Source organism: Lagenorhynchus albirostris, chromosome 7 (assembly GCF_949774975.1).
Source record: "Lagenorhynchus albirostris chromosome 7, mLagAlb1.1, whole genome shotgun sequence".
Taxonomy (NCBI): domain Eukaryota; kingdom Metazoa; phylum Chordata; class Mammalia; order Artiodactyla; family Delphinidae; genus Lagenorhynchus; species Lagenorhynchus albirostris.
This window is the reverse complement of record NC_083101.1, coordinates 99660642-99674871: the sequence shown is the minus strand read 5'-3', so window position 1 is coordinate 99674871 and position 14230 is coordinate 99660642. Positions and strand designations below refer to the sequence as shown.

The 14230-nt window shown below is 53.1% G+C and overlaps 1 protein-coding gene across 3 annotated transcripts in view; it reads left to right on the top strand.

Annotated features, from left to right (window-relative positions):
- Positions 1-14230, top strand: part of PEBP4 (phosphatidylethanolamine binding protein 4) — a 237919-nt gene that overhangs the window by 181923 nt on the left and 41766 nt on the right. The window lies entirely within an intron of this gene.

Genomic DNA, 14230 nt, shown 5'->3' with positions numbered 1-14230 from the left:
ATCTCTCAGGCACCTGCTGCGGTGTAGACGCAGCCCTCTGAAGTAAGCAGGGACTATTACAGCCACGAGGCAGACAATTCACTAAGTCCCGGGGAGGTTGAAGAGTGATCCGAAGGCCCTCAGGCAGGCAGGCAGCAAAACTGGGGGTCTAGGCCTTTTCTACTTCCAAACTCCCTCCGCCCCCAACTTTACACTAGGCCAGGCATAGCAAACTACAGCCCGCGGGCCAAACCGGCCTGTTCTTGTAAGACCTGTGAACTAAGAATGTTTCTTACGTTTTTAAAGAGTTGTAAGGAAAGAAAGAAAGAAACAAAGAACATGTGACCAAAATCGCCTGTGGCCCACGAAACCTCAAATATTTACCAGGTGGGCCTTTGCAAAAAGTTTGCCAGCCCTGTCCTGGAGCCCATGGGGCCACCCAGGGAACATTTGATTCGGGACCAGACATCGGGTACCAGAGATCCAAGTGGAAAAGCCACAGTAGGGAAGACAGACGTTTGACCAGGACAATTGCTGTGTGACCCGCCGCTTCAAAGCCATTTTTAAAAAGGTCTTTAGTAGAGATGAGATCGGGCTGAGGGGAACACCAGTAATTTCTCTCTCTCTGCAGGCTTTATAGTTGATGAAATTTTTCACACGCAATGTCTATTTCATGTAGTTAGTATCCTCACGTTTTGAGTGAAAAGTGGAAAAGCTGAGAGGGGAAATGACTGATTTATGGGTCCCTAGGGAATATCCTCTCCAGGTTCCATGACCTCAAAGCCACTGTTCTTTCCATCACACCAGGGCTGCATCTGAGCCCCAGGGCATCCGGGGAAGGGAAGCAGAGAGACGGTGCCGGGACTGGCCAGGAGGGGAGCTAGTGTGGTGACCACTAGTCCCAGCGCCTCTTTCTTGGCATACGGATTGCCTTTATATGCATCTCAGATTTCCTTTTTTTAACACAAGCCCAGCTATCTTGGAGCTGTTTCAGCCACTGAGTCAGCCCTTAAGAAAAGCACCCCAATTTGCTGTATCTCGGGGGTGATTCTAGCCCATACTCGTCAAGCTAAATAACCACCTTCAAGGTCAGGGATGCCTGATTTCCAGTCCCAGCTCTGCCGCCAGCCAGCTTTGTGACCTAGAACAGGCCAGTGTCCCTCTCTGTGCCTCCCTTTCCTCCCTGGGAAACGGAGTCCCCACCCCCTCCTTAGCCCACATGGGACTGTGGGAAAGTGAATGAGATCATGTCTGTGTGGGGCTTGGCGGAAGGAAGCAGCAGTACAAGGTAGTATTATTTTCTGGGTCTAGCTGGGCAGTTGCCATGAGGCTGCTGAGATGTACAAGTCTTTCAAAGGCCTCGGGAACCCATCCCAGGAATGCCATGGGAAGGCAGTGTATCAGAGACAGCTTAGGCTCCCGAGCCACTGGGGAGTGAGTTCAAAGCCCAGCTCAGCCACTTACCAGCTTTGGCAAACCACCCAATTGCTTTCAGCCTCAGTTTCCCCACCTGTAAAATGGGAATAATCCCCAGCACAGAGGGCTGCGTGGTTAAGGATTAAATAAACTAATCTTCAGCGCTCATGTCTATGAATACCGTGGGCCTTGTCAGGACATCTCTTTGTGTTTTTCCCTGAACTGTGTCCAAGTAAGCACAAATGTCCTCCCTCCACGTTCCCCCTCAGGATGGCCTTCTGCAGGAGGGACGGGCTGGGCTTACCAAGCACCCCCTCTTAAAAAAGAAAAGTGAGAACCGAAGCAGTGAGCCCAGGCCCCTCCCGGCATCACCCAGGCAGCCTGTGACCTGCAGGGCCCCGGGGTCCAAGGCCAGGGGACTGGGTGAGGGCCGATGTTCCCTGGAGCCCTTTCCCCTTGAGCAGTGGTGGAGAAGGGCCCCGAGTTCCGGACCCAACAGTGCCAACTTTAGCAACCAAAACCCTCCGGCCGGCTGGCCAGCCAGCCAAGGGCAGCAGGCCACAGCGCCCTTCACCCTCACCAGGTGCAAAATGAAGGGCCTCAGTGAGCCCCAGGCATAAATGAACTGTCTCGGGGGCAGACATAAATGAACTGTCTTCCTGGCCTCTTTTTTGAGGGCAGGAAGGGACGCAAAGTTGGGGGATTGGACGCCTACGGAGAAGGTCTCCGGGAGGCAGGAGTGCTGATGGAGCCGTGGTTGAGGTTGGTGGTGGCCCAGGCCAGCAAGGGAGCTGAGACATCCTTCCAGCAGAGGGTGTGAGAACCAGCCACGAACCAGCCGGGCCTCCTGCAGCTGACACCAAAGCTGCCGAGCCAATCTGGCCGAGACGGTCTGAATTAGTCACCAGTTTGGCAAGGAGTTAAATCAGTTACATAACAGCCTCCCTTGTTCTCCACTGGCTCTCCTGAGCTGGGCTCTCTCGGGACGAAGGGGCTGGGGTGGTGGTAGGGAGGTGACATTCTGGGAGCCGAGGGGCTGAGGTTCCCGCACCAGCCCTCCCCAGGCCCGCTCCAGCCCGGCAGGGCCAGAGGAGGCGCCAGCTCTTCGCCTCCTATCTGAGTCCTGGCCACCCTGCCTCCCAATCTCTTGCTAGCCAATCCCTTGCTAGCCTTGCAACCCGAGGGCTCCAGGCTCTAAGCGTTAGCAGGGAAGATGCCCCAGACGAGGAGTTAAACTGTTTCTCAGCTCATGGCAGCTCAGAAGCACTTCAGAGCACTCCCAGGCCCACTTCTGCTTAATCTGTTATAAGACATCATTATAATTCACTATTTTCAATAAGCATTTAGCAAGCACCTTTCGTTGTGCCCTGTTCAAGGCATTGTAGCAGCTACCAATGTGAATAAGAAACAGATACACAGCGGCAAAAGTAGCTTGGAATTATAACACCTTTCCTCTGGAGAAAGGAGAGCACTTTCATGTAAAGGAACTCGAAGCCACGGGCCCCATTTCCTGCTGCGGGTCAGATTTAATCCCTGCATAAGGGCTGGAGAAACCAGCCTTGACCAGAGAAATGCCCGAAACGGTGCAGGCTTCCTGTGGCCGGAGTTTCTTGCTGATTTACTCACCCACTGCTCTTGGCTGAATGAAGAACAATAAATGCTTAACAGTATTAATAATGGGTGACGGTGATGGTGATGAGCGTGATGACAAAAATAACGTTAGAGAAGAGTACACATGTCCCATTTGGGGCCCAAGCCCTTGGGACTTTAATCCTTCCTTTGTCCCTATTGGCACTTCTGTTACACCCACAAGGTAATAGAAAACAGGAGTAGAAGCTTGGGAAACATTTAAGAGTCATTCACGCAGACTTTCTGGCTTCAAGCAGGACTTGACTAACTCATCCAGGAAGAGTCACCTTTGCAGCAAGTGGGTGAACACAGGCGTCCACGAGTGGAGCAGTAGCTTTGTGGGCCCTTCCTTCCCCCCACCCCAACCCCGCAAGCCTAAGTTAAGGGAAAGTCCCCGGCCCAGGCTCTGGGGGACAGTGATAATATCAAGGGCCACATTCCCTGCTCATCATTCTACCAGATATGTGACATTAGGAACTGGTAGAGAACTCAGAGATTCCCTAGTCCAGCCTTCATTGTTCAGATGAGAACACAGAGGCCCAGAGAGGAGAAATGACTCACCTGGGGCCACACAGTAGAGCTGGAACTCCAACTCCCATCTCCTTTTTTTTTCCCAAGGCTCATTTATTTATTTTTTGAATATTAATTAATCAATTAATTGATGAATTAATTAATTATTGGCTGTGCCGGATCTTAGTTGTGGCACACGGGATCTTTTAGTTGCGGCGTGCAGACTTCGAACTTGCGGCACGCGAACTCTTAGTTGCAGCATGCGTGCGGTATCGAGTTCCCCGACCAGGGATCAAACCCGGGCCCCCTGCATTGGGAGCGTGGAGTCTTACCCACTGGACCACCGGGGAAGTCCCTCGCATCTCCTTTTATTACGCCGTGAGAACCGGGCAGAGAGAGGTGATGGAGGACAGATGCAGGGAAGCTATAAACCTCCCCTACTCGTGGAGGTCCACGCGATTCATAATTCCTGCCTCTCTGGCTCTGTAGCAGGCAGGTAATAGCTTTGCACAGAGGGGGAAGCAGCTGCCCCAAGGACGACATGCAAGTGGCCGTGATGCCAAGTCAGTGTGTTTCTAGAACAATGAGCCTTTCCCCTGTGCTCAGCTCCCTAGAAAAGAGCTTAAAGAGGTAAACTACCCTTAGGCCCGCAGGCAAATTCCTGATGAGAATCTGAAAGTTTCTATCTCCCAAAGATCTCTGAGTGTCTACTTGGGAAAAGCTTCCCCAGCAATATTTACAGCCAATTAGAGAAAATTAAAGCATTAAATGGGAAACCTTGTGTCAATTTAGGCCATGCAATCGCTCACTCATTTAGCAAACTTCTACAGTGTCTACTCTGTGAGGATTCAGTGATGAAGACGATAGGGTCTCTGATCTTGGTACACCCGCGGGCTAGTAGGTGAGACAGAAGAAGGAGCAGTTACCTCGGGGACTTTAATTGCTGCAGTGTAAGACATTTGGGGAGCACAGGAGAGGCGAGGAGTTGGGCAGCTTCTCAGAGGAGACGCCGGACCCTGGGCTCTCAGGAGCCACCTGGAAGCCACAAGCCCACCCTGGACAGATACACTCTGATCCATTTGCTTTTAAGTTTCTCTTTGCTCTTCATCCCTTCCTCTCCCCCAGAGTTCAGACATTCTTTTTCTCATGGGAACATACCCCCTCAGCAACCCCTAGCTCCTGCCTCTGCCTTCAAACTTTCCTTTCCCACCATTTTCCCCATTTGGGATCCAAACTGAGCCCACACCCTATTGATGAACGGGTAGACTTGGCATGGAGGTTGTGGGGAGGGGCCCCACTAGACTCACCCGGACAGATGTGCTCTGTCCCCCACACAGCTGTCTGGGCAGCCCATCTGCGCTCACTTCCTGCCTCCCAGCTCTAGCCCCTCACGCCTCCCACACAGGGGTGGGGAAGTCTGGTCCAAAAGCCAGTATTCAGCCCTCCTACCCACCCACCCACCAGCACACCAAAGCCAGTAGCCCAGGGCCCTGGCTTCCACCCTCCACCCTCCTCCACAAGGAATGGTGGCCTGGGAAGGACTTCAGCAAGGTGGCCACTCTGGAGGGCTCTGCCTCGGGGTTCAACCTCAGGCTCTGGGCAGCTACAGGAGCTGCCCAGCTCTCTAGTTCTCCCAGCGACGTCTGTCCTTATGAAACACACTACAATATCACTGATCTGATTTCAGTATTTGGTCACAACTAAGGAGTCTGCTTCGCTCTGGCCAGATGTCTCCCAAGGAAGGAAAAACTATTTTCAAAAAAAGGTTTTATGTGAAAAGGTGTCCCAGCTAAAAGTGTGCCCTTGCCGCATTGACTCATTGTCAAGGTCCACGTGGTGTCCCCAGTTTCAATGCTGGGAGGCGGGAGGAAATGGGGAATCCCGCGAGGAAGTGACTTCTCTGGAAACCTGTCTGCTTCTGGGACGCTCTCAGTTCCCTCCTGGCCCCTGAGCAGGACATGTGCATTCTCTGGGACTGTAAGGATAATTCAGGCAGCTCTACGCCTCCCGTGAGCTGAAAATTTTTTAAGGGCAGGAACTACAGTCCCATAGCCCCCAGCCCTGGCTCTGTACATGGCAGGCACTCAATAAGAGTGTGCTGAACTGGGCTACTCCCTGGCCACCTGCCTGCGTCAAACAAGAAAGCGGGGAATCTGATTAACCCTCTCAGTTTGCTCTTAGGAAACTCAAATTGGGCAATCAGTTAAAGGAGAGACATCGCCGTGATATGTCTCCATGATGGAGAATGGGGACGGGAGAGTATTGGAGGAATGGGAAATTTGACTGTAAAATTAACAGGTATCTCCTACTCAACCCAGAGCCTTTTCTTTAATACTGTGTCCTAAAGCATTAGGAGTTAGGGAGAAAGATGATAAATTGTCCCCTTTTCCTAGAAACGGAAATGTCTTAGGAGTGTGTGCAAACCCCAGAATCCTACATCTCCTGAACAGTGGGATTGCCCGGATGGAAACCGGCTTCTCTAAGCAGAAATGAGCCCCCAGAACAAGGGCTGGTGCCAAGAACAAGAGCAAAGTGCTAACCCAGGCTTTCTTGTTGCAAGAAGGGATTGCCTTCCTGACCGCCATGTTTAAATGAGGGGAAATTCCAATTCGCCCCACTCTTCCCACCACATCCACAGACACACACAGCCTTTGTATATGACTGTAGGTGAGGGGCAGTGCTAGCCTTTCGGCCAGGCTGGAAACCCATTAACCACGGATGTTGATTCGGGTTTTTCACATCGTTCATTTACGCGTCCTCAAGGTGACCAGACAACTGTGGAGTTAGGTTACTTTATTTTCAAAGTGTTTTGCTCAGTATCTAAGAAAGAAAATTTCTTTCACAAAGACATTCATGTCACCATTTTTCCACTTTACAAATCTGGCCACCGTAACAATGGCGGAGACCCTGAAATTCAGGTCCCAGCCTGAAAACTCTGATCACCCGATAAGTCTGAGCTTAATGTAACAGAAAGAGAAGGTGGATGAGAGATGGCTGATGACAAGAGGGTTGGATGACAGCTGGGCAGAAAGGCAGGCTGATAAGACCGCAGCAGGCAAGGAACCCCATCCTTGTCCAGGGCCTTTGAGGCAGGCTGCTTGGCAAAAGGAGAAGCTCCTTTGTTTTAGGAACGGTAATTTATGCCCCTGTGCTTTCAAACGAGAGTAACCCAAAGTTTTCTTTAAGTACACACACACACACGCACGCGCACGCGCGCGCACACACACACACACACCCCTTCCCCCTCCTCCTCCTCCGAGGCAAGGCTTCTTTCCACTAGCCCGGTGATTTGGGGCCTCTCTCCCTACTACAGGTTTAAGAGAAAGGGAAAATCCATATTCACCAATTCACCCAGATTATCCCACTAGTTCATCGTGCCAGGGAAGCCCCAGGACCGCGCAGATGTTCCTGGGTATCAGACCCAAGGTCCACAAGGCAACTGGATCTTGGAGGGAAGGGACAGAGTTTCCTTCCAACCACCCGCAAGAGTCAAAAATAGTCTTGTGGGCCCTCCGAGACCCCCAGAATAATAGCTTCCGTGGGCTTCTGAGTTGAGGACCCCAGCCTTTGCTCTCCTAATCTAGGGACTTAGGTTTAGGGTAGCAACCCTCACCCTCACCCACCTCCGTCCAGCAGGAGGCTTGACCTTGGACCCCCTGCAACACGGATTCCCAGGGACAGAGTTCACAACCCAGCACTGAGCTTTACTACAAGTTTCAGACAAAGAAGGTGTGTCGGAGCCGAGAGCATGCTTCTGCCCGCTGCGTGGGTGTCAAGTTAAATACCTTCTTGTCAACACTTGAATGTGTCGAACATCACTCACATGGGCATTCTTTAAGAAACCTATTAACTTAATTACCCAGGATTTTTTTTTTCTCCCTCCCCCCCCCCATCCATGCACCTCATATAAAAATTTGGCTTTCTTCTTTTCTGAGATACTTCTGAGGTAACTCCTCTCCCCTCGGTACAATACCTATACCTTGTTTATTTCTCGAACAGTCAGGGCGGCTGCCCTAGTTAGACTGACTCCTTGCCTCGGGTCCTGGCGCTGCAGGAAGCTAAGAGACAGCAAAGCGTGCCCCTAGCGATGGGGGAGTGTGGGTCCTCCGGCATCCTCTTTTCTAACTGCCGGACAGGAGTGGAAATCTAGAGGAGAGCGAGGAAGGGATAAACCAAGCTCCTACAGGGTCTGCCCCCTCCTTCCTCTAGAAAAGGAGAGAGGATTCACCCGGAGACACAGGTCAATCAACAGGCATTTATTAAACACCAGCCAGGTACCCAGAATGATCCACTTAGATCTTGGAAGAAGAGAAAATTCTGCCCGGGGTCGGTTTTTCCAAATTCCAGCTGCATGCACATCCAAGCCCCTGGGAAAAAGAAGGACTTCATTTGGTATAAGGTATCTCACACCGGGAATCAGGAGATCCGGGTTCCAGAGCCATGCTGCCTGTAAGTGGTCCTGTGGTTGCCGGGGCCCTGAATTGGTTCCTCAGTAAAAGGTAGAGGGTAGACCTCGCTAAGGGGTCTCTGAACTCCCTTCAGATCTCATCATCCACAGCTCATCTGTGCTTGCACGGCTGTCGGCAGCTACCCACCTACACGGGGAATCTGCTCAGAGAGAGCGAGGGAAAGGCAATGTCCAGACAGGCAAATGGCGACCATCTCAGAGAGCTGATCCATGTGCTGTGTCTGGGGGCCAGGCCCTGGATGGTGACTCCCCTGTCTGGGGAGGGAGGAGGTAGGGAGAGGCAGGCGCTGGGGCAGGCGTGGCTTTCAGTTCAAGCAGGGTCAGTGGAGGTCATGAGCCTGGGAAGGCAGCCGTGCTCCTAGGGCTGACGTGACAGAGAGGGGACTTCTTGCCCACAGATCTAAAGCAAGAAGAGCTACACAGAGGCCCAAGAGACGTGTGAGGGAGGTACCCATCAGCCAGACCTCAGGCTCCCCTTCACTGCATTGTGGGAAGTCCGGGCTGCCAGCTATGATAAAGGAAGAACACAGCCCTCAGCTTTCCTGCCCAAACCATGCATAACCGAGAAGCAATTTTCAGACCTTTTCAACTATCCCCCTTCTCCTTCCAGGGAAGTGAAAGCCCTGGAGCAAATTCAGAAACTCCAGCAGAGCTCTGTGGGACACCCCTTTCTGTACCCACACCTCAGACTGTCCTTTCCCTAGTTCCAACAGCGGCTCCCCCCACCCCAGACTCTCTGTGGACCAGTGTGGGTCCACACAGCCAAGAGGCATGGGTGTGGTGAGTCCCCTGTGTGGAATTCCAGAGTTCGAAGGGACCCAACTGGTCATCTGGTCCAGCTCCCTGCCTCCAGGCAGGTCTGCTGCTAAGTCGCTCACTTTCTCTGAATGCTCCTGCCTGTACAGTGACGGCAGAGAGAGAGGCCTGGTCTGCAGGCAGAGCCTCGCGGCTTCCCAGTCAGGAAGGGCTCTTTTCCCAGGAAGCCCTTGTGGGGAGCAGGGCTTGTGGGGAACTCCAAGACTACCTGATGCTGTTCCCACCCACCTCCCTGACTCGGGGCTGATAAAAGCCCGGTTACCTCTGATCCACACACACACACACACCCTTTCTTCACTCACCCCCCAGCCACCCCCTCCATCTGTGTGCAGTTGGAGAGGGGGTGGGGCACTGGTGGAGGCTGAGGGTTTGACCCGAAGGCTGGAAAATTAGGATCTCAAGCCCTCAGCGCCCTCTCCCCCAAGGCATCTAGCATGCAGCTGCGCCCTGATGCAACTCTCCGCCAGGGGGGTTCTGTGACCCAGGATCCCTGAGGCCTGGGCACACCTTCTGGGGCAGAAGAGAAGGCATCCCATTCTGTCCACACTCTGACCATGTCCCATCACTTACTGGCTGGTGGGCTTCTCTCCCTGCCCCCAGAGGGCTCCTCTCAGTGGTCCCTCCCATCTCATAGTCTTGGAGCCCCCATCTCAACCAAGAAGCCTAAGAATACCCTCTCTCGGGGCATCCCCCCTTATCTCCAAATGTGGGGGGGATCTGCGGTGGCAGAGGCTTGGAGGGAGGGCAAAGCAGCAAAGGCTAATTTATTTCCCTTCCACACCTCCCTACGCAGTGTGTGCACATGTGTGTGTGTGCGTGTGCGTGTGTGTGTGTGTCCGTCCAAGTTGTTGGAATCGACTAAGTGTCTAAGCATTGCATAAGGCAGGCCCTGGGTCCAGGTGAAACCCCTCCCCGCCCCCCAGGCTGGGACACACATCCCTCCAAGGCCAGGCTCTGTGGGAGACCGCACGCAGCCTGGGTCTCCTGCTCACAAACTCACAGATTCCCCGAGAAAACCCCTGAGGCCTCTGTGGAAAGGCTTGCTGGGATACTTTTATGGCAAAAGAGGAAGTCTGGGGCATCACTGGAACACTCCGGGCCGAGGATTGGGCAGACGCCCAGCAGAAGTAGAGTCAGACCACAACCTTCCCCATCTAAGCAGCCTTCAACCCCTTTCCTAGTCTCAGGCTGTTCAGTTAAGTAGGATCCCCAGGGTCTCACTGCTGTGCCTCAACCCTCCACCACATACACACACCCTTGTGCATGCGTGCACACATACATGCATGGGTGACTCACACACATGCATACACACGCACACACACACACAGCGCCTGTCCTGCTGTTCACACGGACTCTCCCAGATCTGATCATAGCAGGATCCGGCCCAGAGAAGCACTGAACTCAGAGTTGGAAGGAAACCTTGAGGCTAGGGCAACTTCCTCAAGAAATTATTTTCATTATTTGACAGAAGAGTCTACTGAGGCTCCCAGCTCCAATGCCCAGAACTCCGTGGCCTCTCACAGTTCGCAGATCAGGAAGCTGAGCACAGGAGGGAAGCTGGGTCCCACAGAAGCTTGGGGGAGAGGCAGGGCCTGGACAAGAAGGGGCATCTCTGGGCGGGTCCAGCACTACGTATCATTTAGAGCTCTGATGTCCAGCTCAGTAGCTACCAGCCACATGTGCCAATTAAAATTAAACTTAATCAAAATTTTTTTTAATGTTTAAAAATTCAGTTCCTCAGCAGCACGAGCCACATTTGAACTGTTCAATAGCCACATGTGGCTACCAGCTACTATATAAGACAGCACAGATCTAGAACATTTCCATCATCACAGAATGTTGTATTGGATGGATAGGGAGGAGGTAGACTAGGGGAGCCAATATGAAGAAATTGGTTTCCTGATAGAAGCTTGGGGTCCACGTAGGAAGGAGAGGAGGAGAAAGAGGAGAAGAGAGGGGTGAAGAGGAAGAGACTGGAGAGAACAGAGGAGTAAGAGGCTGCAATAAGAGAGAAGGAGAGGAAAGCAAGGGAAATCCTGTGGTCGAGAGCTGACCAGCTACTCCTAATCTGGGAGACCAACACTCTCCCCCACCCTGCTCCATAAAGGCCAGAGAACAGAATCACAGACCCTACGGTCAGGGGCCACAGATACGGCATCTGGTGGTTTTCCAGACCTGAAGAGCCCAACCTGTCCCCAAATGGATCAGCCCTTGTGACCAGGCCTCTCTCCATCCCCCATGGTGGCTTTCACACCTGGGCTCCTGGATTCACAGAGATATGGCGCAGCTCCTTCCATTGGCGGGGGGTGAGGGGCACATCTAACAGGGATGGCCCTGAGGCCCTTTCACAAATCACTGCAGCAAAAATGTTTCCTGGGAAAAAAGAAGGAAGCAAACAAGCGAACTGAATCTAATGAAATATAAATGCTTCTTCTGCCACAGGTTGGGTTCATTTTCCAAGCCAGGGGACAGCACCTTGACTCAGTCCCATAGACATATAATCCATTTTGTCACTTTCTCCCACATTCTTCTAAGCAAGCATTTGAGAGGCAGCATTGAACTGGGTGAAAAGAATCACATCTGAAATCAGCAATATCTGGGTTTAATCCCACTTCTGCCGCCTAATGACCTGAACAAATGGCTGCTGTCCCCCAGCCTCCATTTCCTTCCTTGAAGGGTCATTGGGATGATCAAGTGCACTGATGAATGTCGAATGCCTGGACCAGGCCTGCGCTGGGTGTGTGTCAGTCCCTCCCCTCCAGGCCCGGGTATGTACCTCTGCCACAGGAGCAGGAGACAGAGCAGCGGGAGGGCCAAAACAAGATGCTCTGGAAGAACTCAGGGCCAGAGGAGATGCAGAAGAGCAAACAGCTGTGGGTCTAGCCTGGGGCGGGGGTGGGGGATGGTTCTGTACTACAGAGGGGAAACACTAGGAGAGAGCACTCGAGGAAGGCTTCATAGTGGAAAACCAGTGGAAACTAGACTGGAAAGATAAGGAGAAGCAGAGGAGGGCATTGAGACAGAAACTACAGAGCCAAGCTCACAGGGAACCTCAACTCTTATTAGTCAAGCCAAGGGCCTGAGGAGAGCTCTCAGCATCGCACTGGTAAATCCTCCAGCCACAGGGCTCCAGGCCCTCCCCAGTTCACCTGGCCACCCCTCATTCCTCCAGATCCCACCTCCACATCAGGTTGCCGATGCCTCTGCAGAACCTAAAGCTAGTGAACTGTTGACTCATCACAGCCCACGCCCCTCCCAGTGGCCTAACAGTGGCGCTCAGGGTCCCCTAAGTCAGGAGGACACCGGCAAAAGTGACCCGCTCCTGTCCAAAAAGTTTCCTGCCCCCAGGCCTGGGCGTGACCCGGGAGAGATTTAGGAAGCTCTAGACTGGCCCTTCAGCCCAAGCATATTCAGGGTCACCCAAGGAATTCTGGCAAAGGGGAAAGAAATCATCTCTTCACTCTAGAACTGATTTCCTGAACACAGCCCCCTTTGTTATGAGGTACAGGCAAAGTAACCTTGGACTATGAGTCAGGAGGCTTAGATCATGGACCAGGACACCTGGATTCCATTCCCAGATCTGCAGCCAATCGGGACTATAACCTCGGGCAAGTCACTTAACCTCTTGGGAGCTTGTGTTCACCAACTGCAAATTGGGGATGATAAGCCTTGTCCTTTCTGCCTCCTTGGGGAGGAGGGTTAAATGATACCATAGCATGAAAGTACCTGATAGGCCTCAAGAGAGGAGAGCGGCCGACACACGTATTGGACGGTGGTTGTTACTGCCTAATAACCACGACACCACCTCCGAGTGACTCACCTCACTTGTTTGCTCTCTGAGCCTTTCTAAAGGTGCCTTTCCTACCACGGTGACTCCTGCTGAGCGGCCAGGTATGGGGTGGGGGATGCTTTTTCTGCCCTGCATTGTCAGGGGGCGACTGCCTCCAAGGGGAGGGCACCGAAAATGGGAGGTTGGTCAGGGGCCCAGGAACCTACATTCCTGGGATCCTCTGCCCTCCTCTGACCCCAATTATCTGCAGATGGCCTGGAGGCAGGGCTGGGCCAGCGCCCAGATGGGAACACTGAGGCTGCAGGCTGACTCAGAGTTTCTTGCCACTGGCAGACCTTGTTATGATGACCTGTGGCTCCTCTCTAGTCTCTGACCGAAAGACCACAGTTAGGCAGTGCCGGAACTCTAGGGAAAGAAAATTGGCCTGTCCCTCCATCCTCCAGGGTGTGGGGACTCTGATTCTGCCCATCCCACCTGCCTCAGATGCTACCAGCCACCCAGGGTCCCCTGGCCACCACCAGGGGCTTCTCCATGACAAGCGTATTGGATTGTTTACTTCCACTACCCATTTTATCCCAAGTGAACTCGTGTTCCCCTGACAGCTTTCTACCATCAAATGGGGTCGGGGCGGGACTCAAAGAACAACGTGAGTCTCTCAATGAGCTAATCCTGGGAACACAGGGGCAAGTATCTCTTTAAAAATATTCCCTGCCTGGCAGGTCCCACTAGCCTGCAGCCACAACACCCAGGGTTGTGATCTCACCAAGCTCCAGGAAGCCAAACAGGGTCAGGCTTGGCGAGTCCCAAGCAGGGAGACCTCCCAAGCAAAACACAGGTGTTGCTGGTGAATCATCAGGCAAGCCCCTCCCTCCTGGGGTCTAGCTCTTCTCAAGCGAAGGAGTTGACACTGGGATGATTTGTGAGCTCCTATTGGTATAGGTGTGGGGCAGAGGAAGGGGGCGTGGTGCAGTCAGCCGCTGCTAGGTGCCCTTTCTCTGCAGCCATGTGGTACAAGTGTCGACACTGTCCATAAGAATCAGGGTGTATATGCTTCCTCCCTCCCCATCGCCTGCCCACTTCCTAAGGCTGGTCACTGTCAGGCATCTCCCTAGACTCCTCTGGGCGGTTTCAACCTGATAAGGGATGGAGGAGGAAAGGCAGCCTCCGAGGGGCCTCAGTAACCAGTGGGCCCCCAACCCAAACAGCTGGACCTCAGCCCCCAGGACGGTCCCTTCTGGTTTGGGAACCAGTAAGGATAAAAGGGGTCCATTAAATGAAGGCAGTCATTAGTCTGTTTTATGAGCACACAGATATTCATTATACCCCAACCCCGTCATTAGAGGCTGCAGCGAAAGAGAGCTCGGGGGCCCCTTTTTTATTGCTGTAGATCCTGAGGGGGTTTCTCCCGCAAAGGGAGCTCTGCTTCTGCTTCCCAGCAGGGGGGTCCCACCCAGGACAAGGTCGGTTGCCTCCACACCCTGCCTGACTCTCACTCCCTTTCCTTCATCCTCAATCCTCCCTCCCCCCAGCCGCCAAGCAGCCCAAGGGGAGGGTCAAGCATCTCAAGGAGTAGGTGATAAGGGCCTGGGGCTTCTTGGGGATGAGGATGCCCTGGAAGGGCT